This window comes from Balaenoptera ricei, chromosome 3 (assembly GCF_028023285.1).
Source record: "Balaenoptera ricei isolate mBalRic1 chromosome 3, mBalRic1.hap2, whole genome shotgun sequence".
In the NCBI taxonomy this organism is placed as follows: Eukaryota; Metazoa; Chordata; class Mammalia; order Artiodactyla; family Balaenopteridae; genus Balaenoptera; species Balaenoptera ricei.
Genome location: NC_082641.1, coordinates 31,995,165 through 32,021,822, shown reverse-complemented (window position 1 = coordinate 32,021,822; position 26,658 = coordinate 31,995,165).

The window sequence follows — 26,658 nt, the reverse complement described above, 5'->3', positions numbered from 1 at the left end:
TTAACAAGGACCTAGAAGAACTAAAGAGCAAACAAACAGAGATGAACAACACAATAAATGAAATTTAAAATTCTCTAGAAAAGATCAATAACAGAATAACTAAAGCAGAAGAACGGATAAGTGACCTAGAAGATAAAATAGTGGAAATAACTACTGCAGAGCAGAATAAAGAAAAAAGAATGAAAAGAATTGAGGACAAACTCAGAGACCTCTGGGACAACATTAAACGCACCAACATTCGAATTATAGGGGTCCCAGAAGAAGAAGAGAAAAAGAAAGGGACTGAGAAAATATTTGAAGAGATTATAGTTGAAAACTTCCCTAATATGGGAAAGGAAATAGTTAATCAAGTCCAGGAAGTGCAAAGAGTCCTATACAGGACAAATCCAAAGGGAAACATGCCAAGACACATATTAATCAAACTATCAAAAATTAAATACAAAGGAAAAATATTAAAAGCAGCAAGGGAAAAACAACAAATAACATACAAGGGAATCCCCATAAGGTTAACAGCTGATCTTTCAGCAGAAACTCTGCAAGCCAGAAGGGAGTGGCAGGACATATTTAAAGTGATGAAAGAGAAAAACCAACAACCAAGATTACTCTACCCAGCAAGGATCTCATTCAGATTTGATGGAGAAATTAAAAGCTTTACACACAAGCAAAAGCTAAGAGAATTCAGCACCACCAAACCAGCTGTACAACAAATGCTAAAGGAACTTCTCTAGGCAGGAAACACAAGAGAAGGAAAAGACCTGCAATAATAAACCCAAAACAATTAAGAAAATGGGAATAGGAACATACATAATGATAATTACCTTAAATGTAAATGGATTAAATGCTCCAACCAAAAAACATAGACTGGCTGAATGGATACAAAAAAAAGACCCGTATATATGCTGTCTACAAGAGACCCACTTCAGACCTAGGGACACATACAGACTGAAAGTGAGGGGATGGAAAAAGATAATCCATGCAAATGGAAATCAAAAGAAAGCTGGAGTAGCAATTCTCATACCAGACAAAATAGACTTTAAAACAAAGACTATTACAAGAGACAATAAAGGACAACACATAATGTTCAAGGGATCAATCCAAGAAAAAGAAAACAATTGTAAATATTTATGCACCCAACATAGGAGGACCTCAATATATAAGGCAAATACTCACAGCCATAAAAGGGGAATTCGACAGTAACACAATCATAGTAGGGGACTTTAACACCCCACTTTCACCAATGGACAGATCATCCAAAATGAAAATGAATAAGGAAACACTAGCTTTAAATGATACATTAAACAAGATGGACTTAATTGATATTTATAGGACATTCCATCCAAAAACAACAGAATACACATTCTTCTCAAGTGCTCATGGAACATTCTCCAGGATAGATCATATCTTGGGTCACAAATCAAGCCTTGGTAAATTTAAGAAAATTGAAATCATATCAAGTATCTTTTCTGACCACAATGCTATGAGACTAGATATCAATTACAGGAAAAGATCTGTAAGAAATACAAACACATTGAATCTAAACAACACACTACTTAATAACCAAGAGATCACTGAAGAAATCAAAGAGGAAATCAAAAAATACCTAGAAACAAATGACAATGAAAACACAACAACCCAAAACCTATGGGATGCAGCAAAAGCAGTTCTAAGAGGGAAGTTTATAGCTATACAAGCCTACATTAAGAAACGAGAAACATCTCAAATAAACAACCTAACTTTAAACCTAAAGCAATTAGAGAAAGAAGAACAAAAAAACCGAAAGTTAGCAGAAGGAAAGAAATCATACAGATCAGATCAGAAATAAATGAAAAAGAAATGAAGGAAACGATAGCAAAGATCAATAAAACTAAAAGCTGGTTCTTGAGAAGATAAACAAAATTGATAAACCATTAGCCAGACTCATCAAGAGAAAAAGGGAGAAGACTCAAATCAATGGATTTAGAAATGAAAAAGGAGAAGTAACAACTGACACTGCAGAAATACAAAGGATCATGAGAGATTACTACAAGCAACTATACGCCAATAAAATGGACAACCTGGAAGAAATGGACAAATTCTCAGAAATGCACAACCTGCCGAGACTGAACCAGGAAGAAATAGAAAATATGAACAGACAAATCACAAGCACTGAAATTGAAACTGGGATTTAAAATCTTCCAACAAACAAAAGCCCAGGACCACATGGCTTCACAGGCGAATTCTATCAAACATTTAGAGAAGAGCTAACACCTATCCTTCTCAAACTCTTCCAAAATATAGCAGAGGAAGTAACACTCCCAAACTCATTCTATGAGGCCACCATCACCCTGATACCAAAACCAGACAAAGATGTCACAAGGAAAGAAAACTACAGGCCAATATCACTGATGAACATAGATGCAAAAATTCTTAACAAAATACTAGCAAAGAGAATCCAACAGCACATTAAAAGGATCATACATTATGATCAAATGGGGTTTATTCCAGGAATGCAAGGATTCTTCAATATATGTAAATCAATCAACGTGATACACCATATTAAGAAATTGAAGGGGAAAAACCATATGATCATCTCAATAGATGCAGAGAAAGCTTTCGACAAAATTCAACACCCAATTATGATAAAAACCCTCCAGAAAGTAGGCATAGAGGGAAATTTCCTCAACACAATAAAGGCCATATATGACAAACCCACAGCCAACATTGTCCTCAATGGTAAAAAACTGAAACCATTTCCACTAAGATCAGTAAGAAGACAAGGTTTCCCACTCTCACCACTATTATTCAACATAGTTTTGGAAATTTTAGCCACAGCAATCAGAGAAGATAAAGAAATAAAAGGAATCCAAATCGGAAAAGAAGAAGTAAAGCTGTCACTCTTTGCAGATGACATCATACTATACATAGAGAATGCTAAAAATGCCACCAGAAAACTACTAGAGCTAATCAATGAATTTGGTAAAGTTGCAGGATACAAAATTAATGCACAGAAATCTCTTGCATTCCTATACACTAATGATGAAAAATCTGAAAAAGAAATTAAGAGAACACTCCCATTTACTATTGCAACAAAAAGAATAAAATACCTAGGAATAAACCTACCTAGGGAGACAAAAGACCTGTATACAGAAAACTATAAGACACTGATGAAAGAGATTAAAGATGATACCAACAGATGGAGAGATGTACCATGTTCTTGGATTGGAAGAATCAACATTGTGAAAATGACTATACTACCCAAAGCAATCTACAGATTCAATGCAATCCCTATCAAATTACCAATGGCATTTTTTATGGAACTAGAACAAATCATCTTAAAATTTGTATGGAGACACAGAAGACCCCAAATAGCCAAAGCAGTCTTGAGGGAAAAAAACGGAGCTGGAGGAATCAGACTCCCTGACTTCAGACTATACTACAAAGCTACAGTAATCAAGACAATATGGTACTGGCACAAAAACAGAAACATAGATCAATGGAACAAGATAGAAAGCCCAGAGATAAACCCACGCACCTATGGTCCACTAATCTATGACAAAGGAGGCAAAGAGAAACAGCGGAGAAAAGACAGTCTCTTCAATAAGTGGTGCTGGGAAAACTGGACAGCTACATGTAAAACAATGAAATTAGAATACTCCCTAACACCATACACAAAAATAAACTCAAAATGGATTCGAGACCTAAATGTAAGACTGGACACTATAAAACTCTTAGAGGAAAACATAGGAAGAACACTCTTTGACATAAATCACAGCAAGATCTTTTTTGATCTACCTCCTACAGTAATGGAAATAAAAACAAAAATAAACAAATGGGACCTAATGAAACTTAAAAGCTTTTGCACAGCAAAGGAAACTATAAACAAGACCAAAAGACAACCCTCAGAATGGGAGAAAATATTTGCAAATGAAGCAGCTGACAAAGGATTAATCTCCAAAACATTCATGCAGCTGAATATCAAAAAAACAAACAACCCAATCCAAAAATGGGCAGAAGACCGAAATAGACATTTCTCCAAAGAAGATATGCAGATTGCCAACAAACACATGAAAGAATGCTCAACATCATTAATCATTAGAGAAATGCAAATCAAAACTACAATGAGATATCATCTCACATTGGTCAGAGTGGCCATCATCAAAAAATCTACAAACGATAAATGCTGGAGAGAGTGTGGAGAAAAGGGAACCCTCTTGCACTGTTGGTGGGAATGTAAATTGATACAGCCATTATGGAGAACAGTATGGAGGTTCCTTAAAAAACTAAAAATAGAACTACCATATGACCCAGCAATCCCACTACTGGGCATATACCCTGAGAAAACCATAATTCAAAAAGAGTCATGTACCAAAATGTTCATTGCAGCTCTATTTACAATAGCCAGGACATGGAAGCAACCTAAGTGTCCATCGACAGGTGAATGGATAAAGAAGATGTGGCACATATATACAATGGAATATTACTCAGCCATAAAAAGGAATGAAACTGAGTTATTTATAGTGAGGTGGATGGACTTAGAGACTGTCATACAGAGTGAAGTAAGTCAGAAAGAGAAAAACAAATACCGTATGCTAACACATATATATGGAATCTAAAAAAAAAGAAAGAAAAAGAAAATGGTCAGAAGAACCTAGGGGTAAGACGGGAATAAAGATGCAGACCTAGTAGAGAATGGACCTGAGGCTACGGGGAGGGGGAAGGGTAAGCTGGGACAAAGTGAGAGAGTTGCATGGACATATATACACTACCAAACATAAAACAGATAGCTAGTGGGAAGCAGCCGCATAGCACAGGGAGATCAGCTTGGTGCTTTGTGACCACCTAGAGGGGTGGAATAGGGAGGACGGGAGGGAGGGAGACGCAAGAGGGAAGAGATATGGGGACATATGTATATATATATAACTGATTCACTTTGTTATAAAGCAGAAAATGACACACCATTGTAAAGCAATTATACTCTAATAAAGATGTTAAAAAATAAAAAAATTAAAAATAAATAAATAAAATAAAATAAAATTCATGGCAGAGACAGACTCATTCATTACACTTTCAAAGGCTATGATTTGGGCTAATGAGAAAATAGGCCAATCATACATGGGAGGTATTCTGTACCCTCCTTTGCTGAAAATCTATTTCAAGCAGCCAAAAATACACATTCAGGAATAAACAGGCTGGCTCTTTCCAATGTCTTCTCAACTGACAGTTCAAGTGGTATGATAGTGATGTTCGGGTAGTCAAGGTTGTAGATTAGCATGCCAAACACAAGTAAAATAGGGCCAACACCATCAGGGATGTCTATAACTAGACTGCAATTCCCCTGCTTCAGATCTGAAGAAACCCAACTAGAGGCCCATCATATTGTCTATACAAGTGCCTAGCGAAATCTATAAAACCCAGAGAGCTATGTGTCTTGGTGAGGCAACTCTAATTCACAGGCAGCAATTTAAAAGCCCTCTTCTTCCTCTGCCCCATGGCAAAAAGTGAGTCTGTTCCATCTTTTTACAATGATTGCTGTTACTTTCCAGCATAACTATAATCTTATTTTGTAAATCCTATTCCTGACACACCTCAAACCGTCTGTTTATTCTTTCTTGGGTTAGCTTGGGGCTGTTTAGCAAATGTATGTCATTACCTGTAAGTGGAATATTTTTGAGGAGAGTACATGCCCCTTCTATGTTGCCATGGCTGCTAGGTGTTCCTAAATAATCTCCTTTGGTTCTCCCTCTAAACCCAATATGCCTTTAGTAATTTTTAACATGTGTAAAATAAGGGCCAAGAGACAAAAGGCATGCATGCAACTACTTGGGTTTAAGATTCAAATTAAGTTTGCACGTGCTCTTGAATACAAAATATCAGTTGAAATTTTACTAATAAATTACACGTGTCAATTTGAGAAAAAAGGGTAGCCTATGTTTCAGATTCAGACTTGTCAAGAGTTTTAGAAAAAAAGGTGATAAAATCTGAGTGGTAGAAATTCCGCCATTCTTGTCCTTGTGGAGCTGGGCCAGGTTCTCACCAAATCTCTTCAATTTATCTCTCCTTTATCATTTTGCCATTTCCCCCTTGTTTAGAAGTACGAGAGGTTGGTAAAGACCTTAGAACTCCAAACTAGAGAAGGATATGTTGATTCAAAGAGCACAGATACACATGGACAAACATGAGAAAAGATAACTCACATCATTAGTAACCAAGGGAATACAGAATAAAATAATAATGAGATTACTGTTGGCTCCCCAAAATGGCAAAGATTAAAAACAGTGAAAACATTTAGTGAGGCTGTGGGGAAATGGGTACTCTTAGGCACTGCTGGAGAAAGTAGAGTTTTTACAACCCTCACAGAGGCACTCTGGAAGAATCTAGCAAAAACTTCCTGGTTCACACCTTTCATACCTTTAGCTTTACTTTTAAGTCTCTATTCTAGAGAAATTACTAGCATGTGTACACACATGCAAAAAAAAAATGTGAGTACAGAAATACTGATAGCAGCATTGTTTAAAAGATCCAAAAATTGAAAACAACCTATCAATAGGGAAATGGCTAAACTACAGCTGATCTACCTGATGGAATCTTTTGCTTTCATTAAAATGAATGAGGCAGTTCAACATCATCTGACGTGAAAAGATTGCTAAGTAATTAAGACAGCAATTTGCAGAACATTAATATGTTCCAATTTATGGAAAACGATAAAGTTTCTAGGTCTGTAACAAGAGGTTAAAATGAAACTCTTTTTCAGCTTTGTCTAAGGCTCCAAGAGACTCAGAACAAAGCAACAGGTGATTAGGGCTCTCACATTTCAAACCGAGCTGCTAGACCACCTAGACAGGACTTGCAAAGGAGGCATCCACTACAACCGTTAGCCCATCACCCGCCTCAAGAGCATAAAAGGACTGAAATTGACAAGGTTGAGAAAGAATTTCTTTAGAATGATATGTTGGGGTAGTACTTCCATCTTTACTTCAATCTAGATAAGGGGCACCTCAAGGAGATTGCTCAGAACACTGGAGTGTATAGAAGTACAGACAAATCTATGATCAAAATTCATCTACTGGCAAGAGACTGGATCCAGCGGCCCAGGGAGGGCCAGGCACTGAAGGCACTGCATTGAAGCAGACTGCCCTCCTCCTAAGAGCAGCAGCCAAACTGCATGTATGTTCCCTCTGGACCACACGTGAGGGAGCCAGCCAGGATCATTTTAAAAGGGGCCCCACCTGTAGAGGTGCTGTCAGCACTCCCTGCTCATATCCTTCCGATCTCTTGATGATATTCACACCCCTGCTCCAGGGGTTAGCTTTCATTCTCCCCGGCAACACCTGCATCTTTTGTCAGAGGATGCCCTCAAGCTGTCGGAACCCCTCATGTGCAGAGAGCCAGAGAGCCTGGGGATTTTGCTTGGGACTTGAAAGGACTGGAGGAATTGTTATCCAGATGAGTATCCAAGAAAGTTGAAGTGAACCTGCTTATCACATTGATAGAGACAGCAAAGGGAATCTGTTTTCTACCTGTACTCTAGCGAGTCCCACTCCTTCAATACAATGTTGACAATTACACATAGATAACCTGAGAAAAGTCTGGAAGTTTACCCACAAAACCAACTGTGATCTCTAGAGATCAGAATGATTAGGGTTGAATGATAAGAACTTGTACATTGCATTCTATACATTTGTCTATAGTTTGATTTCTTAAAAAAACAAATATATATGCTCATCTTTTTGGCAAACACAACCTTAAGATCTATAGATACACACATACATTCATTGTATAAGAATTCAGAAAAGAAAAAGGAAACAGACAAACCATAAACATAACTCCACTCCTCTCACACGCCACCTTTGTTCGTACAATATTTGGGGGGGTTTCATTCCCATTTTTTGCCTTGGGTGGGCAGGTCCTCAATGGGCTCCACCGACCTAGTTAAATTAAACAAGGAAGAGTTTCAAGGGTTGTTTAATCCCTCTACCCAAATCTTCTGTGGCTATTTTGGCTATATGAAAATTTAGGTACAGGTGCAAAGAAAACAATTTGATACTTATGAGTCTCCCTTATCTACCTTAAAATGCTCACAATCTAGGTGGAGATATACAATAGTTAGCTAGTGGGAAGCAGCAGCATAGCACAGGGAGATCAGCTTTGCGATGACCTAGAGACGTGGGATAGGGAGGGTGGGAGGGAGGCTCAAGAGGGAGGGGATATGGGGGTATATGTATGCATATGGCTGATTCACTTTGTTGTACAACAGAAACTAACAGAGTATTGTGAAACAATTATACTCCAATAAAGATCTATTAAAAAATAATAATAAAGTCACTGGAGGTTGGTATTAAAAAAAAAAAGTCTTCAGTGTGACATCTCATGCACTGCCTCCAGACAGTAGCAAAGTGGAAGGCTAGAAGATTGAAATTTACTGTTCCTCTTATGAAACCAGAAATACACATTCCTTGCCTGGAAATGAATACTCAAGTCAAACTTGACAAGGCTTACCGCGTCTGCCCAGAAAGCGCAGCTGAATGCAAATTCGAAAGGAGACTTCATTTCCTTCCTGAGCTTTATACAAAAATCTAAGCTGTTGAAAACTCATCTCTTAAAATACACAAATATACAGTTTGGCAAATGAAATGGCTGCTACACATGTGGAAATTACCGCCTTGTTTGTTTTTAGTCTCCCTGTTTCCCCTGGGAACCAGAGAGAAAATTCAATTTCTAAACCTTGAAGCAGCATGAACAATGAACAACTGTTAGCCTAGAAATAGCAGACGAAGCCTATTACTACACAATGGAAAGTACATGGCATTGTCTTGAGATTGTGTTTACTATACCGGCTTGGTGGGTAAGATGACATGGTAGAGAATGGGACTGGTGTCCTACTCATTAGAAATCTTTGAGAAACCCTCTACACCAAGGGTAGTGTCCAATTCCTTTCTGTTTTTCTGTTGAGTATAGGTTAGGATAATTACATGTAATTTCTCTTGACTGACTACATGAAACTTCTTACCAATTTCCACCAAACGCTCTACCAAATCAATGAAGATAGGGTCAATGGAAAGCCAGTACGATGCAAATATGCAGCAAAGGTCCTCATTTATTTCATTTAAGTGGCAAACCAAAAGTCTTGAAGAGGCAACAATTTCATGATCCACTAAAACAGCAACAGAACACACAAATGTGCTCTTGGCTTGGAATATGAAAACATTTTTCTTGAGTAACTGAAATTGAGCTGAAATCTTCAAACCAGGAATGGCAAAGTGTACTTTTTACCAAATTTGTTGGAAGCCAGTCAGTCATACACTGAGGATAAACCCAAACTCAAACTGGTGCTAAAGTCCAATTTCCTCTTAACATTTTTTGAAAAAGGAAAAAGGAAAGAAAGGAAAGAAAGGGAAGGAAGGAAGGAACAAAGGAAGGAAGGAAGGAAGGAAGGGAGAAAAATAAACTTCCTAGACTTTAAAATGCAGCTTTTAAAAGAAGATTCCAAGGGCTACTTGGATATTGGCTGGCGCTTACAAAATAATACCAACAAGTTGAGTGTAAGTGAATCAAAACCAGACAGATTCCACTTCCCTTCAGGAAAATGGGTGTTTGGGGACACAAAATATAAATAAATAAAAGCTTCCCCCAAAGTATCTGAGTTTTAACAAAACCACAGTGTTCTGAATAAAAACTGGAGGAATGTCTTCTGCGCTTCGACCAGGGCTGGGTTTCAAAGAGGTGACAGGGAGGGGTAAGAGTGACCCCTCCATGCCAGGCACTGAGCCTCAGGGACACTGTTTTGATTTCATCCTCACAATAACCTGTATGGTAGGTAGGTTTTCTCTCCCCACTTTACAGATGAGAAAATGGAACTCAAGAACTTGAGTCACTTGCTCTAAGTCATTCAGCTAAGAAGTTACCCTATAGGACGTCTGTTTTAGGAAACTTCCCACACCACCCACACTCCTGCTACATAAGAACCACTGATTTCTTTATCAGTGAGTATGCGAGTATGACTTGATGATGTTTTAATAAGGCAATTTTGGTGCACACTGTAGAGCAATGCTACATCTTGTCAAGGTCAACACATTGCGGGCTGAGACACTGGCAGTGGCAGACCAGAAGGGGGGAGGGGGAAGTCTTATCTTGATATAACTTAGGGTCACTTTGAATTCATGTCCTAACTCCAAGTTACTCAGCTTTGGGGCAGGTCTATGCTAAGTGCTTCATCTCCAATCACTTCTTTCATCCTCAAAATGACCCTAGGAGTTTTGTAGCACTTTTATCCCTATTTTATATCTAAGAAAACTGAGGCACAGAAGGTCTAAGGCAGAGGCAGAGGCTAGAGGATTCTAACCCAGCCTGTCTGAGCCCTCCGGGTCCAGAGTCATGTGTCTGACTCCCCTCACCAAGCTGAAAGGGCACATCATCCAGGTGTGACAGAACTGAGTTCAGGTGACTATAACCCCAGAAATGATGCAGCACTGGGGCTTCTTGCCTGAGTCCATTCAGACTGCTAGAACAAAATACTACAGACTGGGTAGCATACAAACAACAGAAATTTATTTCTCACAGTTCTGGAGGCTGAAAGTCTGAGATCAAGGCGATAGCCTTTGGTAAGGGCTCTTCTCACTGTGTCCTCACGTGGTGGAAGGAGCTAGGGGATCTCCCGGAGCCTTTTATAGGAGCACTAATGCCATTCATGAGGACTCTGCCCTCAGGACTCAAGCACCTCCCAAAGCCCCCCACCTACTAATACCATCATCTTTAGGGATTAGGATTTCAACACGAATTTGGGGGAGACACATACCACTTCTCAAGGTATGTGACCATCAGAACTTGATAGCATCTTCCCACACATTCATTCATTCATCCAACAGTATTGATTAAGTGCCTATGCTATATAAAAATAGGGGTTATAAAGAGAAAAAGATATTCAGGTCCTTGTCCTCAGGAAATGCAAAAAACATAACAGCCTCAAGTTGGTCACATGTCAAACTTACTTGATTCTGAATTTGCCCCTGGCCTTCTTTCTGTTATTATTTATCTTTTCAATTCACTTATTATTATTCACTTATTATTTTGGACACATCCAAATTTATGGTTTAAGTTAGTTTGTCCTTCAGATTAGTGAACCTCATTGAGTCAAATGAACGGAAAAATAACGTGAAACCAAGGGCCTCTTTGGATTCATAAAATATTAGAATTTGAAGGGACCCTAGAGATGTATTGGTCAGAGTAGGCTAACTGCTGTAACAAACAACCCCAAAAGTTTATTTCTTGTTCTCACAAAATCCAATGTGTATGTTCCTGGTTAGACCACCATCCTCCAAGTGGTGACACATGGGATCCAGGCTACTTCCACACTGTGGCTCCACCATCTCAAAAAAGGGTTTCAAGGAACCCTAGGCTTCATACAGCCAGCAGTCAGAAGGAAGAGGGAAACTTCAGAGAAGGTACACTCAGTCCTAACTGCGTCCTCCCACTGCACTGGGGAGAGTTAGTCACGTGGGCCAATTAGGCACCAGGTTACCAGGAAAAATAAGTAGATTTAGTGAGCATGCAGCCCACCTCTACACAGACTCCAATCACCACCAGCGTGCAGGGGACAAAAACTATGCCTCCAAGCAGCTAAATTAGTCACCTAACCAGGGCTGGCTTTCAAAGCGGTGACAGGAGCAGATTCCAAGGCAGTGCTCTTTGCCTCCAATATTGATACTTTCTAAAAAGTCATCGACTGTTTTTATTTATTATCTCATGCTTACTACAGAAAATTTGAAAAATACAGAACTTGAAGAAAATAATCGTTTATAATCTTCCAACAGTAATCATTGTTTATATTTTGATACCTATCTGCCAGTCTCTTCCATATATATTGGTGTCTGTATTTATATATATACGTAAAATTTTAATTATAAAATATTTCAAACGTACAGAAAAGTAGTATAAAAGAAACCTATATACCACCCTACATACACCACTCAGTTTAACACACGTTAACATTTTGCCATATGTGCTTCAATTCTCTCTCTTTAAAAATAAAATGGGGCCAGCTAAAACCCAACCTCATCCAATTCTCCTTCCTAAGAGAAGCCAAGAAGTGCCATCCTGAAGCTGGTATGTATAGATCCTGTATGTATTTTTACACTTTTACTATGTACTTATACATCCATAACAATGTATATTGCTTTTGTACATGTTAAATTTTTGCATAAATGATATAATGTCATATGCATCATTTGTACCTTGCTTTGTTTAGTCAGCAGCATGTTTTAGGACTTACCCATGTTGATACACGGCAATCACTCTCACCCTGTTGGACTAGGTGTGGTATTCCATTGGAAGACTAAGCCGTAGCCCATCTACTAATACACCGTTAGATTGTCTTCACTTTTTTCCCTTTATCATCGTTAAAAAAAGAATTGACATCAAATTATACATACAGACTTGTTGCCTGCTTTCTCCACTTAACATTACCTAGTACCCATATGTGTTCTTTGAGAATATTCTTTTTCACAGCTGCATAGTGTTCTCTCATAGGAACATAGCAAAATTTATTCAACCATTTCCTCTGGTAGAACATTTAGATATTTTCCAATAATGTGCTATATAAATGATACTTCCCTGAACATCCTTTTAAATGCATTTTGGTATGATGACAAACAGAAAAGACCACACAGTGCCTGTAAAGATGGAAAGTACTACAGTGGTGAAGCAGCCATGCTCTGGTCCCACAGTCCCTGGGTTCAAATCCCACCATTTCCACTCCTAACAGTGTGACTTTGGGCAAATTCCTTAACTTCCTTGTGTTTCTATAAAAAACAATTGATAATAACATTTGCCTTGAATCCAATAGTAAGCAGGTTTATATGCTTTGTGGCTTATTGGTTTTTTTTAATTCCATTGTAGGCAAACAAGGGTAATCCTGCATCTGAAAGTCCAGCTTGCTTACAGAAAGCTAAGCACAATCCAGAGGACAAAAGGTCTTGTGAGATTGAAATCACTGACTCTAGAACAGTGCCTGGTACACAGTAAGCATTCAGTAAGAATTAGGTTAAAAATGCTTATATTTGTAGTGACTACACATGCACACAGCACACACACACATATTCTTAACCCTATCATAGTTCAGCTATGTGATACGGTGTTGGCACACTTTAGTTCTCTCCTAATTTTTCCTTACTGATAAGGTTACCCCCATCTTCTCCCTACTTATTGTTCCATCTGGCACACCTTCCATTTTTGTTACCTTTTGCCGGGAATCCTTTAGACTCCCCAGCTAGTCCTCACCATCTAACACACCATACACCCAGAAAGAGTCACAAAAACCAGTCACTGACTTAATGAAATTCTCAGACTCTCCCTTCCCAGTTCAACCAAATGATCTGTCTATCCCAGCATGTTCAAGTGTCACCTCCCACAGGCTCCTCCTCTCTTTTTGTCCTATTAATGATGTCTCACTTCTCAACGGACATCAACCAGCTTGAACCTCAGTACAGATTACCTTTTCAAAGGGATATAAAGAAACAATAAAGCACAGAATAAAGAAACCCACTTAATTTTTTAAGTCCTTCCAGATATGGCTCAATAAAAACTTCATTGGCCTTGGGAGACTTCTCCTAATTCAGCTAAACAAACACTCTTCCTTCTACTTTTAGGAATGCTGTTGGGCTTTGAAAAACTATGAAGCTCCTGAACAGGAAAGGCAATAAAAGGAAGGTATGGATGAGCAATGAAGCAGTCAAGCTCAAAGCCCTGCCCTCACCTCGGCAATCAGTATGTCCCCAAATCTGATGAGAACCATACGTTCACAAGGAAGGACTTTACCACACAATTTGCCACTACAATTTCCAAATGGACGGGGATAATCATGGCACCTGTAATCTCTGTAGAGCCAGGGGAATACTCACAGGCCCTTAATTGTTGAACACCATCATGGTTGGAACTATTTACATATTACCAAATATGGTCTAAATTAGCCTCAAAAAAACAAGAAAGAAGTATCTAGAGAAGATGAAACACACACACACCTGTATGTGATAAACCTAGTAGAAAAGGGGATTAGGTCCCACCCCTCCTTTTATGGGGAAAATTCACATCTTTTAATCTCTCGGAATGTATTTGTTTTCCTTAGCTGCAAGCTTAGTTACATTCTTCCAACTCATTAGTGTTAATTCCTTTTCCTACTGCAGCCTGACCCGAACTAATTCTGTTTTGGTTTTAACAATGAAATCCAAATGGATTTCTGCCCTCCGGCCTATAACAAGTGGTATTGTTCCTATGAGGCCATGTCTAGACTCTTTAGGATAGTCAGGGAAGATGTCATCCTTGAGTGACTTGTGTTTTTTGAATCTGGGGAAGTTCAATAACTCTGCTGCCCCTTTTCCTACCCTCAGGAGTCCCAGATTTTGTCTTAAAATTGTGAGGCTGCATGGAGAAAGTACACATAAATCTCACCTAGTTTATGATCATGTCATCCATGATCACACTTTCTTCATAAGAATGTCATTAGGAACTGAGGATTTCACAATATGAGGTGGATGCCTATTAATGTCTTTGCTACATACCTTCTTTTTCTAACAGTTGGCTTGGACTGTCTTCTTTGTTTTGTTTGTTTTTAGTCTATGGGGCAAATAAATAAAGTGTTTTATTTGAAGGCAATTAGCATTGGTTGAACCATATACATATCCTCTACCTTCATCCTGACAACTCACTCCCAGCCATTTCTTTATCAAAGAAGGGCAAGCAGAGAAGGAGGAGGGCATAAGAAGTAGAAGATGTAGAGAAGGAGGAGGAAGAAAAGATGGAAGGAAAGAAAAGAAGAAGGGGGGGAGGGAAAGAAGGAAGAAAGGAAGGGAGGAGGGAAGAGTACCCATTGCCATAGTATCTCAAAGAAAACGATGTATGGAATAGAAAGACTTCAACTTTATGCCCAGTAAGGCCCCCAACTCTCGGTACATTCTACTGAGAGGTACAGATTCACAAAGTTTATGCCACCCTTAAGGCATAAAACAACTAGCTCCCTTAAATACAGCAAGACTTACAGACCATGATAATGAACAAAAAGAGTCCCATAGAGTCCCTTTGAAGTGTCAATATTGCTTAGCATTTTAAATTGATTCAGACTTACATTTTTAGGCTCTTCTTAATATGATGAGGTTTGCTTATACCAAACAAAATGGAGTTGTCTCGATTGGAATTGAATCTGCCTCATGGTAACTGGTGCATAAGCACAACCTTGTAAGGAGGTAGCATGGTGCCAGGAAGAGCAGAGTCATGGCCACCTGGAAGTGGCCCCAGCCCTGCCTGACAACTGCGTCCACCTTGCACAATCCATTTAACCCCCTCAGAGCCCATTTCTTCCTCTGAAAAACTTACTACACAATCTCTCAGGGTTCTCCCTGCACTGAGAGGTCAAAAAGCTTGAAAACTAATTCACTTCTAACGTTCCCTTCATCAGTAAAACTGAAAAACAATACCTATTCTAATAGCACAGCATGTGAAATACCATAGACATGTAAATCCATTGCATATATTTTAGAGAACTTTCAGTACATTCTACTTAGAGGTAGACAGTCACAAAGCCTATGAATCACAGCTTCCAAGAGTCCATGGTTTATGGTTCCAGGATTCATGGTTCTATGATTCCAAGATCTTGCTCTAAGAGAATAAATTACTTGAGACACCAGAAGAGAACATCCTTGAATTAGACACATATTGAGTATCCAAGATAGTGATGAGCCTTGGAGACAGTCCTGGAAGGATCTATTGCCACTCTGTAATTCAGCCCTTGATATACGAGGATTTGGCACAGGTGGTTGTAGGGAGGTGGTGGTTGGATAAGATACGAGAAATTGAAGAGTTTCAGGACATTTCTGCCATTAGCATTATTCCCACTCTCTGACTTCTGGGAACTGCCACCCACTTACACCCGGCTATTTGGGGGAACACAAAGCAGAAAGATGCCAGAATGGGACATTTTCTTATCTTGAACCCCCATCTAGTGCCCCCAGCTGACTTGGAGGTGGAACGACAGTGACAGCAAAGGTCACACAGCTAGAAGTAGACTGAGTATAAGGACAGGACACATCCAGAAATGCAGCAGGAGCCTGGTGATGCAGATGTCACTCACTGCATGTAAAGGACAGTAATGAGAAATCACTGGGTTCATCCTTCTACGTGACAGATGTTAATCTTGCTCCAAGCATTACAAAAAGGTTGCATTAATGGTCTGCTGTTGATTTCCTGGGTAAGGTTGACTCCTGTCCTCCAGGTCAAGAGAGGAGGGACCAGCAGGAATCCTGAGAACACAAGAGGAAGACTGTGCTCCAAGCTGAAAATGATGAATAGAATACCGGCTTGTTAGAGTTACGATGGCTCAAGAACACCAAAGCGTATGCTCCAGTGGATTGGAAGGCTGTTTCTGGCTGAATTACACAAGACTGCAGCACATTTGCAGTAGAAAAGGTAAATATTGAAGTCAGCCAAAAGATAAGAATATCTGACCCATAGGCAAATAACAATGTATAAAGATCGTCCTTTATTTTTTTCTTTTTAAGGTTGTTCAAATTAGCACGCTGAATCTTTTCTTTTGGCTGACAGAGTCAGAAGGCAACTGACCCCCAAAGGGGAAGAAATACCCAAAGAGAAGGGCAAGTTTTTGAGAAGTTAAATCATCTCTTCCATTTCTTTCCTATTTAATAGGAAAGCCACAAGGAACAAAGCCACAAATATACAGTTGGCTTTCACTTTGCATATTCACAGTCCCTTGAGAGTTAACAAACTAGCTAAGGTGCAAAAAGTCTTGTCAGGACATGGTCAGAATTTAGACTAAAAGGCCTGGAAGGGCCTGGTGAAAGCTCTGTGGATGGAGATGTTCTGGTGAGCTCCCAGATCTGGGAAGCCAGCTTCATCACAGAACACTCAGCATTTCCTACTGGCAAATTCTTAGGTAGTCACCTTGCTGGAAATCCTGAGTAGTCCGATGGCATCATCCCTATTTTCCAGACCAAGAGATGAGGATGAAAGTTGAATAAGTCATCCATCCACCACCTGCAGCATCAGGGAGTACCGGGATCAGGTCTCAGCCTCTTCTGCCAGGACCACACCCACGAGTCTGCTCCCATCAGGGCTCCCAGAGCTTCGCTTGGTGCCCACTCGCCTCCACTGGCTGCCCCTGTCTGCCCCGCCAGGAGACACTCACCGGCAGCAGAGAACAGCTACGATCGAAATGCTTGCAAATCCCTAAGGGTTTCTGAAATCCCCAAGGTACTATTATAACCACCCCTCCCCACAAACCCTGAGGAATTGGACAGGCAGGCAGGGGGGCTCTTTGGAGGGAAATGCAGGAGTACCTTGGCTATTCTCTCTTCTCCTTGCCTCCCAAGAAGTGAAGTCATAGCATAATGCTCCCCTCCTTGTCACCCGTCCACCACCACTGCCCAGGAACCAGGAAATTCACTTGTGTAGTTTGTGTCCCCTCACCCTGGATGCCAACCAATTAGCAGTACGAGATATACTGGGGGAAGCAAAACCAAGGTTTCCTTGTTTTTTTTAAGATTTGAGGCAAATGTATACTCACTTTACACTTTCATAAGGATTCTTCAGAAAGAAACGAGGAGGATTGGGGGCTGGGATATGCCGTCTCTTCGGGAGCCTGGATGACCGTCAACAAGGCAAATTAAAGGCACCTGTACTGGGCTCCGGACCACTCTCCACTGCTCCCTCCTTTAGCCACATGTGGAAGAGTTTTCACTTTTTACAATAATTCTTCATGGAAGAAGGATGAACGTTGCCCTTAATGAAGTTTCAGAAAAGGAATCTGATCCTTGCTCTGGCACTCAGATGCAGCACCTTTGTAAACAGCATGGCAAGGGTCTTTGTAAGATTTATAGGAAATGGCAATTGGCAGAGCAAACGTTAGCTCCTAATCTGGCCCCATAAAGCTGTCCTGTTGTCTTTGTAGAGGCCTCAGGGAACGTTATTGCGAACAAAGGAGAGATCAATACCATTCAGTCCACTGCCAGCTGTGGGCCTCCGAAGTGAATCCACCTGGGTTCACCTACCACTCAGAAGAAGAGGGTATTAGTTTGTGTCGGCTTCAACCACACTGCAGTATGTTTATAGCCTCCTCTCCAAATCCTTAGAAGAATACTGTCCCTGAAATTAGTCTGCAGAGACTCTTATCTACAAGGTGGTGGCGATGCAGAGATTGTTAATTAAGAGAAAAATGATAGGAAAGAAATGGTCATTTTCTGCGTATCATGGAGTGAATTTGATACTAACACTTGTTAGATGTGGGACAGCCCTCCAAGGTGAGTATATGAAAGGCAGCTCTACTGGTAAATGTCTCCAATTACGAAGAACTGAGTCATTAATAGGGGGTGGCCAGATTAATTATGAGTGTGGAAAGGAAGGAAATGAGAAGCAACATTCCCTGAGAATCGGGTTTTGTGTAACAGAATATAAAGTCTTTATTTCTGACTTTATTACAGAGAAGGGAATGATTAACGAGCGACACCTTCCTCCCACCTTGAAAAAAAGATGTTCCAAGTGATTATTTCACAGACCTTGCCCTTAGAACCGCCTCCTTTTCTGCCCCACATGAAACAGCGTACAGGTTAATATGCCAGTGAGGCTTCCCCAGGGCAAGCCTTCCTGGACATTCTCTTCTGTAGGAGATGTGAACGAGACGCTGTGCAGGGGCTTTTGCCGAATGAAAGAGAGTTTGTGCTTCTGAAGTCACAACCAGCCCTCCCTCACCCCCAGCAATTCCTTTAATTTAGACTTGACAGTCTGTCTCTTCACCCTTCACTCTTCCAATGTTTATTCTCTCATCGCGAGAGGGCAATGTCAAGTTCTCAGCAGAGGGGGGAAAAGTTTCTGCTATACATCTAAATGTACGCATCACACAAAAGAGCCCCAGAGCTGACTTGCCCCAGTTGGCTTTAGGGGACAAGCTTTGGCCCTCACCACCCTGAGGACAAAAGCAGGCACACAGAAATGCCACCGCAGCTCCTGGCATGGCCCCTGTCAGGCCAAGCATTCAGGCCGGGAGTGTGGAATTTCCCTGTCACATAAAACCACGGTGGGGTCAAGAGTCAGATACACCAGTCAAGGAGCAGAGTGGGATCTTTCAATGCTTCCATGCCGGGGGAGGTGAAGCAGTCCTTCTGGCAGGTTTAAATGTCCAGGCAAAATAACTTTACTCCTTTAGTGAATCACCCAGCAGATTGACAATGAAATTAATAATAAAAATGTACTGAATGCCTACTCTGTGCAGGGCACTAAGATAAGAACTTGTCAGGGCTATAAAGAAGTGGAGCAGAGTCTCACTCTAATGAGGGTGTGAATCCAGGCAATTACGATTAACCGTACATGGCAGCATATGGATATCCCATGAGTGACAGTGGCCTTTCCAATAGCAATTACCCTTCCTCCCCTGCTAAGAGAACCTTGACTCTGTTCACCTATCAGGTGGCTATGTGTTTTCCTAAAGGGTGAGCTTCCTCACAGACCTAGTGGGGGAACCGTGATTGGTCAAAACCAATAGTTCTAAATTCTGCCCACTCAATAGAATCACCTGGGGAGTGGTTTAACCATCCCAGTGATTGAGCCCAATCCCAAGATTCTGATTTAATTGGTTGGACATGGGTCCCAGCATCCCATAGGCTTAAAAGTCCTCCATGTGATTCTAATGTATGCCAAGGCTGAGAACCATTGGTCTAAGTCAAGCCAATTATTTTGTTCCATAGTTAGTGATTGGCATAGGGTTGGTCATGTGATTTAGTTCAGGTCAAAGATGTGAGAAGGTATCTGCTGGGAAGCTTCTGGGAAGTTTTTCTTTAGGTTTAAAAAGACAAAAGGAAAGAAGGTGCTTTCTCCTCCTTTTCTGAGCTTTGGACAGTACTTTGAAAGGAGGTGTGGTTTGAATAGGTGCAAGCAACTTGCAACAGTGAAGGGAAGAGTCAACAAGGACCAACACCCAGAGGAAGGTAGAAGAGAAAGATGGAAGAAGCATGGTCCATGACGACACTCCTGGACTCACGAAATAACTAAAACTGCTAGACTGGTGGATCTAAACCTTGGTTGCATATTGTAAACACCTGGAGTGTTCTTAAAACTACTGATGCCTGAGAACACTCTGACATAAATTGCAGCAAGATCTTTTTTGACCCACCTCCTAGAGTAACGCAAATAAAAACAAAAATAAACAAATGGGACCTAATTAAACTTAAAAGCTTTTGCACAGCAAAGGAAACTATAAACAAGATGAAAAGACAACCCTCAGAATGGGAGAAAATATTTGCAAACAAAGCAACTGACAAGGGATTAATCTCCAAAATATACAAACAGCTCATGCAGCTCAATATCAAAAAAACAAACAACCCAATCAAAAAATGGGCAGAAGACCAAAATAGACATTTCTCCAAAGAAGACATACAGATGGCCAACAAACACATGAAAAGATGCTCAACATCACTAATTATTAGAGAAATGCAAATCAAAACTACAATGAGGTATCACCTCACACTGGTCAGAATGACCATCATCAAAAAATCTACAAACAGCAAATGCTGGAGAGGGTGTGGAGAAAAGCGGACACTCCTACACTGTTGGTGGGAATGCAAATTGATACAGCCACTATGGAGAACAGTATGGAGGTTCCTTAAGAAACTAAAAATAGAACTACCATATGACCCAGCAAATCCCCCTCCTAGGCATATACCCAGAGAAAACCATAATTCCAAAAGATACATGCACCCCAATGTTCACTGCAGCACTATTTACAATAGCCAGGACATGGAAGCAACCTAAATGTCCATCAACAGAGGAATGGATAAAGAAGATGTGGTACATATATACAATGGAATATTACTTAGCCATAAAAAGGAACTAAATCGTGCCATTTGCAGAGACGTGGCTGGACCTAGAGAATGTCATACAGAGTGAAGTAAGTCAGAAAGAGAAAAATAAATATCATATAATATTGCTTATATGTGGAGTCTAGAAAAAAGATACAGATGAACTTATTTGCAAAGCAGAAAGAGACACAGACATAAAGAACAAACGTATGGATACCAAGGGAGGGGGGTGAGATGAATTGGGAGACTGGGATTGACATATGTACACTACTATGTATAAAATAGATAACTAATGAAAACCTACTGTATAGCACAGGGAATTCTATTCAATGCTCTGTGGTGACCTAAATGGGAAGGAAATCCAAAAAAAAGGGGATATATGTATATGTATAACTGATTCACTTTGTTGTACAGCAGAAACTAACACAACATTGTAAAGCAACTATACTCCAATAAAAATTAATTTTAAAAATAAAAAGTATATTTAAAAAAAACTACTGTTGCCTGGGCCTCAGCCCTAGAGGATCTGATTTAATTGGTAAGTGGTGAGGTATAATTATCAGGATTTAAAAAAATATTCCCAGTTTTTTATGTTGTACAGCCAAGTCTGAGAACCACTGCTCTAGATTTCCTGTTGAGTGTGACAACACATTTCCTGTTATTTAAGCCAGTGTGTCTCAAAGTGTGTTTCCCCAGCCAGCAGCATAAGCATCACCTGGGAACTGGTTTGAAATGCACACTTTTAGGTCTCACCCCTGCGCTAGTGAATCAGAAAATGCAGGAGTATAACCCAGCAATATGTGGTTTAACATGGCTCCAGGGGTCTCTGATGCATGCTAAAGCTTAAAAACCACTGATTTAGGATAACTTGACCCCTGGTTTTCTATTACTCACAGCCCAAACCATCCTGATCCTGTATTTGTAACTGATGCAGAAACTCAGAGTAAGAAAGGACTACCTTAGCCAACTGGATTTGGATGAATGAGGTGGAAGGAAACAGCACGTGCAAAGCTCTCACAGAATTTCTACAGCACATTTAGGAAGTGCAGGGAGTAGAGGGAAGCAGTGGGAACCAATCAACCTGAGGCAGAAGGAGTTCCTAAAGTGTCGAGGAAATTAAATCCAAAAAAGACAGATTAGAGCCATAGTCCTCAGTGTGAGGTTCCTAAGTGAGAGGTTAAAGAGATCATATTTTATCCTGTAGGTAATGGGAAGCCACTGAAGAATTTGAAAGAGAAGAGTTGTAAGGGAACAAAAGCAAAACTGAAAGTGTAGGATGATTACACTGAATATGGTAAATTGGACAGAATGAAGGGAAAAGAAACCAGGCACAGGGATAACGGTTTAGAGACCATCCTAGCTGTGTGTAAGTTCTGGTTTTCCTTCTCAGCATCTGAACTATCCATTCTGAAGCCAAGGAGTAAGATGCATCATCAAGAAGACGCTTGACCTAATCCTCAGCATCTCTGTCTGTTTGGATGTGGGACTCAGTAAAGCTTCCATTCAACCTCTCCTCTCCTGGGCACCTGAAAAGGAAACCAGTAATGAGTTTCCTCCACAAAGGGAGACTTCAGTTGAAATTGTAAGTTACCAGCAATGTATAGCCGCTCCTATTCCCTTATGCTGATGAGGATGAGATCTGCCATCCCCTAGGAAATAGGAGAGGAATTGGGGTCATGGGACTGTGTAAAGGGGAGATCTTAGCTGCTATGAGTGCTATTCTCCAAGCTGGACTATGGACCATGTGGAATTATCTGTCTTCTCTCAGGTTCTGATCTTTGTGCTGGTACCTACACAGTCTGAATCTCTAGGCACCACAGAATGTAACTTACAACCTTTTCACTGGACTGATATCAGTGATATGACCCCACTCACACTGCCATCACTGGAACCAGCTGGGTGATTGTCACCCTCAAGAGCAGCATAAGGTCATCCAAGTTTTGAGGAATTCAATTTACAAAAAAAGCTTCAATATTGTATGTGAATTAAAGTAACATGTTTGATATACACTCTTCCATTTCAGATAAAGATTTGCCTTTCTAGTTACATTGCCCTGATAACATGAGAACTGTCATACAGAAAAGTTGAAAGAACTGTACAGTGAACAGGTAACATTTTTGCTGTGTTTGTTTTACCATATATCTCTACAACTACCCAACTCTATCCAACCATCTACTCAATTTCTTTGATGTATTTCAAAGTAAGTTGCAGACATCAAAGCATTTAACTCCTAAAAACTTCAGTATGCATATCTCAAACCAGAGTTCGGTATTTGTTTATTGTTCCTTTTTTAGGTTAAATTCACATTAAATAAAATGTACAAATCTTAACTGTACCGTTCCATGAGTTTCTAATTATCTTCTGTTTATGCTTATATTTTAATGAAACTAATATTCATTCAATTGCATGTCATAAGCATATCTTATTGTATTGTCTCTATCAACTGTATAACAAGAAGTAAATAACACAGTGAGGTGTACTATTAACTTCTTACAGTTTTCACATTCATAAAATATGAGTGCTTTTACATCTGACTTTTGAGATTATGAGTATTGTCAGGCATTACAAGTTATTACTGATTAAAATGCGAATAAAAAATGTTCTCTCATGTTTCTCATCTTCTGGAGGTGTTTAACTGGTGGGTTCCCTGAAATGGCAAGGTGATATGTTTAAAAAAGAAAACCTGCTCCTATTTGCAAATAGTCTCTTTGTGAATCGGAGCTTTCTCAGTATTGTATAACCTAAGCAGAACACAGCAATAAATAGGGTGCTGATGTACTAGTTGCAGTTAAAACCCCTGACTTCCATGCTTGCATTCATAAAGAAAGCCTCACTGCATGTGCCAAGTGACTTGTAATAACCATGATAAATGTAAACTTTTAAAATAGAAATTTTAATAAACTCTTGCCTACTGGTACTTTAGATAAAACAAGACTTCATGTGGGAAAAATGTTCCACTGTTAAAAAAAAATTGAAACCACTGTATTTCATCCATTACCCTCATCCTACTGATGAAAAAACTGAGGCATGGGGACAAGTACTCTTGCCTCTTTTGGTCCTAGTCCCTTCTCACTATATAATATAAAATTTGAATTAATCCATAACTATTTATTGTGCATGATTTTGTGGATCCTGTGAGGTTCAGAAAAGTAGAGGAAGACCTGGTGCCTTCCTCACTCCAGACAACTAGCCCAGAGGAAAGCTTGTGATTCCAATGAAGAGGAAGAACTGACATGGATAGAACAATGCAGGGATGGTATAAAGTCCAAAGTGCATGGACTACCGCAGTACTACTTCAATCCACAGAGGGGGACAGAAATTGCTGGGAAAATTAAGTTGTGTAAGGAAAGGAGAGGTGAGGGAAAGGCACCTGACAGGACAGTCTGGGATGCAGAAGACAAAGACTTGTGGAATCACTTGTACAATGCTCTCCTACAATGCCTGCGGGAGTTATTTAAGCTAATTGTTTATTTCATTTACTGTGGGAAAATTCTAAGTCTTCCACTTTTCCATTAACCTGGTATCCAGACCTTTGGATTCACCTTCAAATTTGACTATTGCCAACTCTAAAGTCAAACATATAGGGGGCCCATTATGCTAATCTAAAATAGACTGGATTGGTTTCTTTTCTCTTTTTTTCCCCTTTCCTTCTTTCTTTCCTTCTTTCTTTCAACTTGGGAAAGAAAGTCATGAGGATAGGGACAAGATAACAGCAAAAAAGATTTTTCTAAAACAAGATTAAAAATCTTGCTGCAGAACGGTAAGAAATAAAACCATATCAAGATTCTGTCAGATTCAGGCAGAGGAGGACGGCAACTGGATCCAGTTAGCTTTGCACAAAAGTCCCCCAGTAGAACGTTTGCCTTCTAAAGTGATGAGCATTACCAGTGTTAAAAAGATTATTTAATTTTCTAAGGTCTTGCTCTTTGGCATTGTTCACATTTAGTTCCCTAATACTGGAAGCTCCAGGCCTCCTGGTTCACTGCTTTGAAAATCTAAAACATATGACAGGGAAATTCTAGTGAACTCAACAAGAAATCCTCCTCATTTAAAATTACCAGTCAGGGACTTCCCTGGTGGCACAGTGGTTGAGAGTCCTCCTGCCAATGCAGGGGACACGGGTTCGAGCCCTGGTCCAGGAGGATCCCACATGCCGCAGAGCAACTAAGCCCGTGCACTACCACTACTGAGCCTGTGCTCTAGAGCTCACGTGCCACAACTACTGAAGCCCGGTGCCCTAGAGCCCGCGAGCCTCAAGTATTGAGCCTGTGTGCTGCAACTACTGAAGCCCACACACCTAGAACCCGTCCTCCGCAATAAGAGAAGCCACCGCAATGAGAAGCCCGCGCACCGCAACAGAGTAGCCCCTGCTCCCCACAACTAGAGAAAGCCCACGCGCAGTAACGAAGACCCAACACAGCCAAAAATAACATTTAAAAAAAGTAATTAAAAAAAAATTACCAGTCAATTCAACTGCCCAATACGAGTGGAGTGCCACATGTTCAAACCTGTAAAATTTAGATGTTGTTTACCCAAGCAGCTTGCTTAGATAGCAAGCTAGACACAAAAAATGTCGGCACTGCCTCCTGTAACTGTACACTGCCCTCCCTCCCAACCTGGAACTGGCCATTGATATTCAATAGTGCCCCAGGGCCCTGGGAAAGTTCTTAAATAAACCTGCTTGCTGTAAGCACACAGACCTACACTTTTCGGACCATTGCTTGTAGCTGTGTAGCCTCAAGAATGCTAATTAGATCACTCACAAAAGGCAGGTGCTCTCAAATGACTTGGCCATTCCCAAAAGTAATCCTGCTCTCCTGAACGTTTGCTTTTTAGGTGGAACCATCAGGCCGTGACTGCATTATTATCAGTGTGGATAACACTTATAAGTGAATAACACTTAAACCCCAGTTCTTGGGTCTAGGTTCCAAATCGAGCCACACTGTCTGATTTTTGTATTTCTATATCTTCTAAATGTCTCTGACAACATCCATACAAACTCAACGCCCTGCAGAGGCAAATTTCTAAGTAAACATTATCTATCATAGGATGATATATTCATCAAGAGCTAGGACAGTAATTTTGGGCTGAGAGTGGGTAATGTAGGGGGAATTTACTACTGCTTCTTCCTTAATCAAGGAAGACTTAATAAGGAATTTATGTATACACAAAAGAAAATGTGCAGCAGATGTAAACTATTATATATAGGATGGATAAACAACAAGGTCCTACTGAACAGCACAGGGAACTATATTCAATATCCTGTGATAAACCATGATGGAAAAGAATATAAAAAAAGAATGTATCTATGTGTACAACTGAGTCACTTTGCTGTACAGCAGATTGGCACAGCATTGTAAATCAACTGTACTTCAATTTAAAAAAATTAAAAAGAAAAAAAGAAAATGTGTTTCAATTTGAGACAAGATGATTCTTGAATTCTACACAAAAAAGTAAACATCAGGGTCCGAAGTCATGCCTTGGTTGCTCCGGTCATACAGAGACATCTCAAAGCACAGGACTCCAAGACTGTAGGAGGGTAGCAAGATTGTAGCTTAACCAATTTTCTTCAGCACTGAGTCTATTCTTTGCCAGTTCATAACAGCCTCCTTATATCACCGTAACACCCGCCTCTTGGGGTCAGTGAATCCTGTTGTACATGCCACTGAAAGGAGGTGATAAACTAAAGACATCAGAATTAAATATAGGTCCTTATGAGTTCTAGGCATGACCTGGGTCCCTAGCAACTGCCTGGAGCTGATACATTGAATTAACCAGCTTCCTGGAAGCAGCAGGTGACCAACTCCATTAAGCTAGTCGACATTGTATTGTC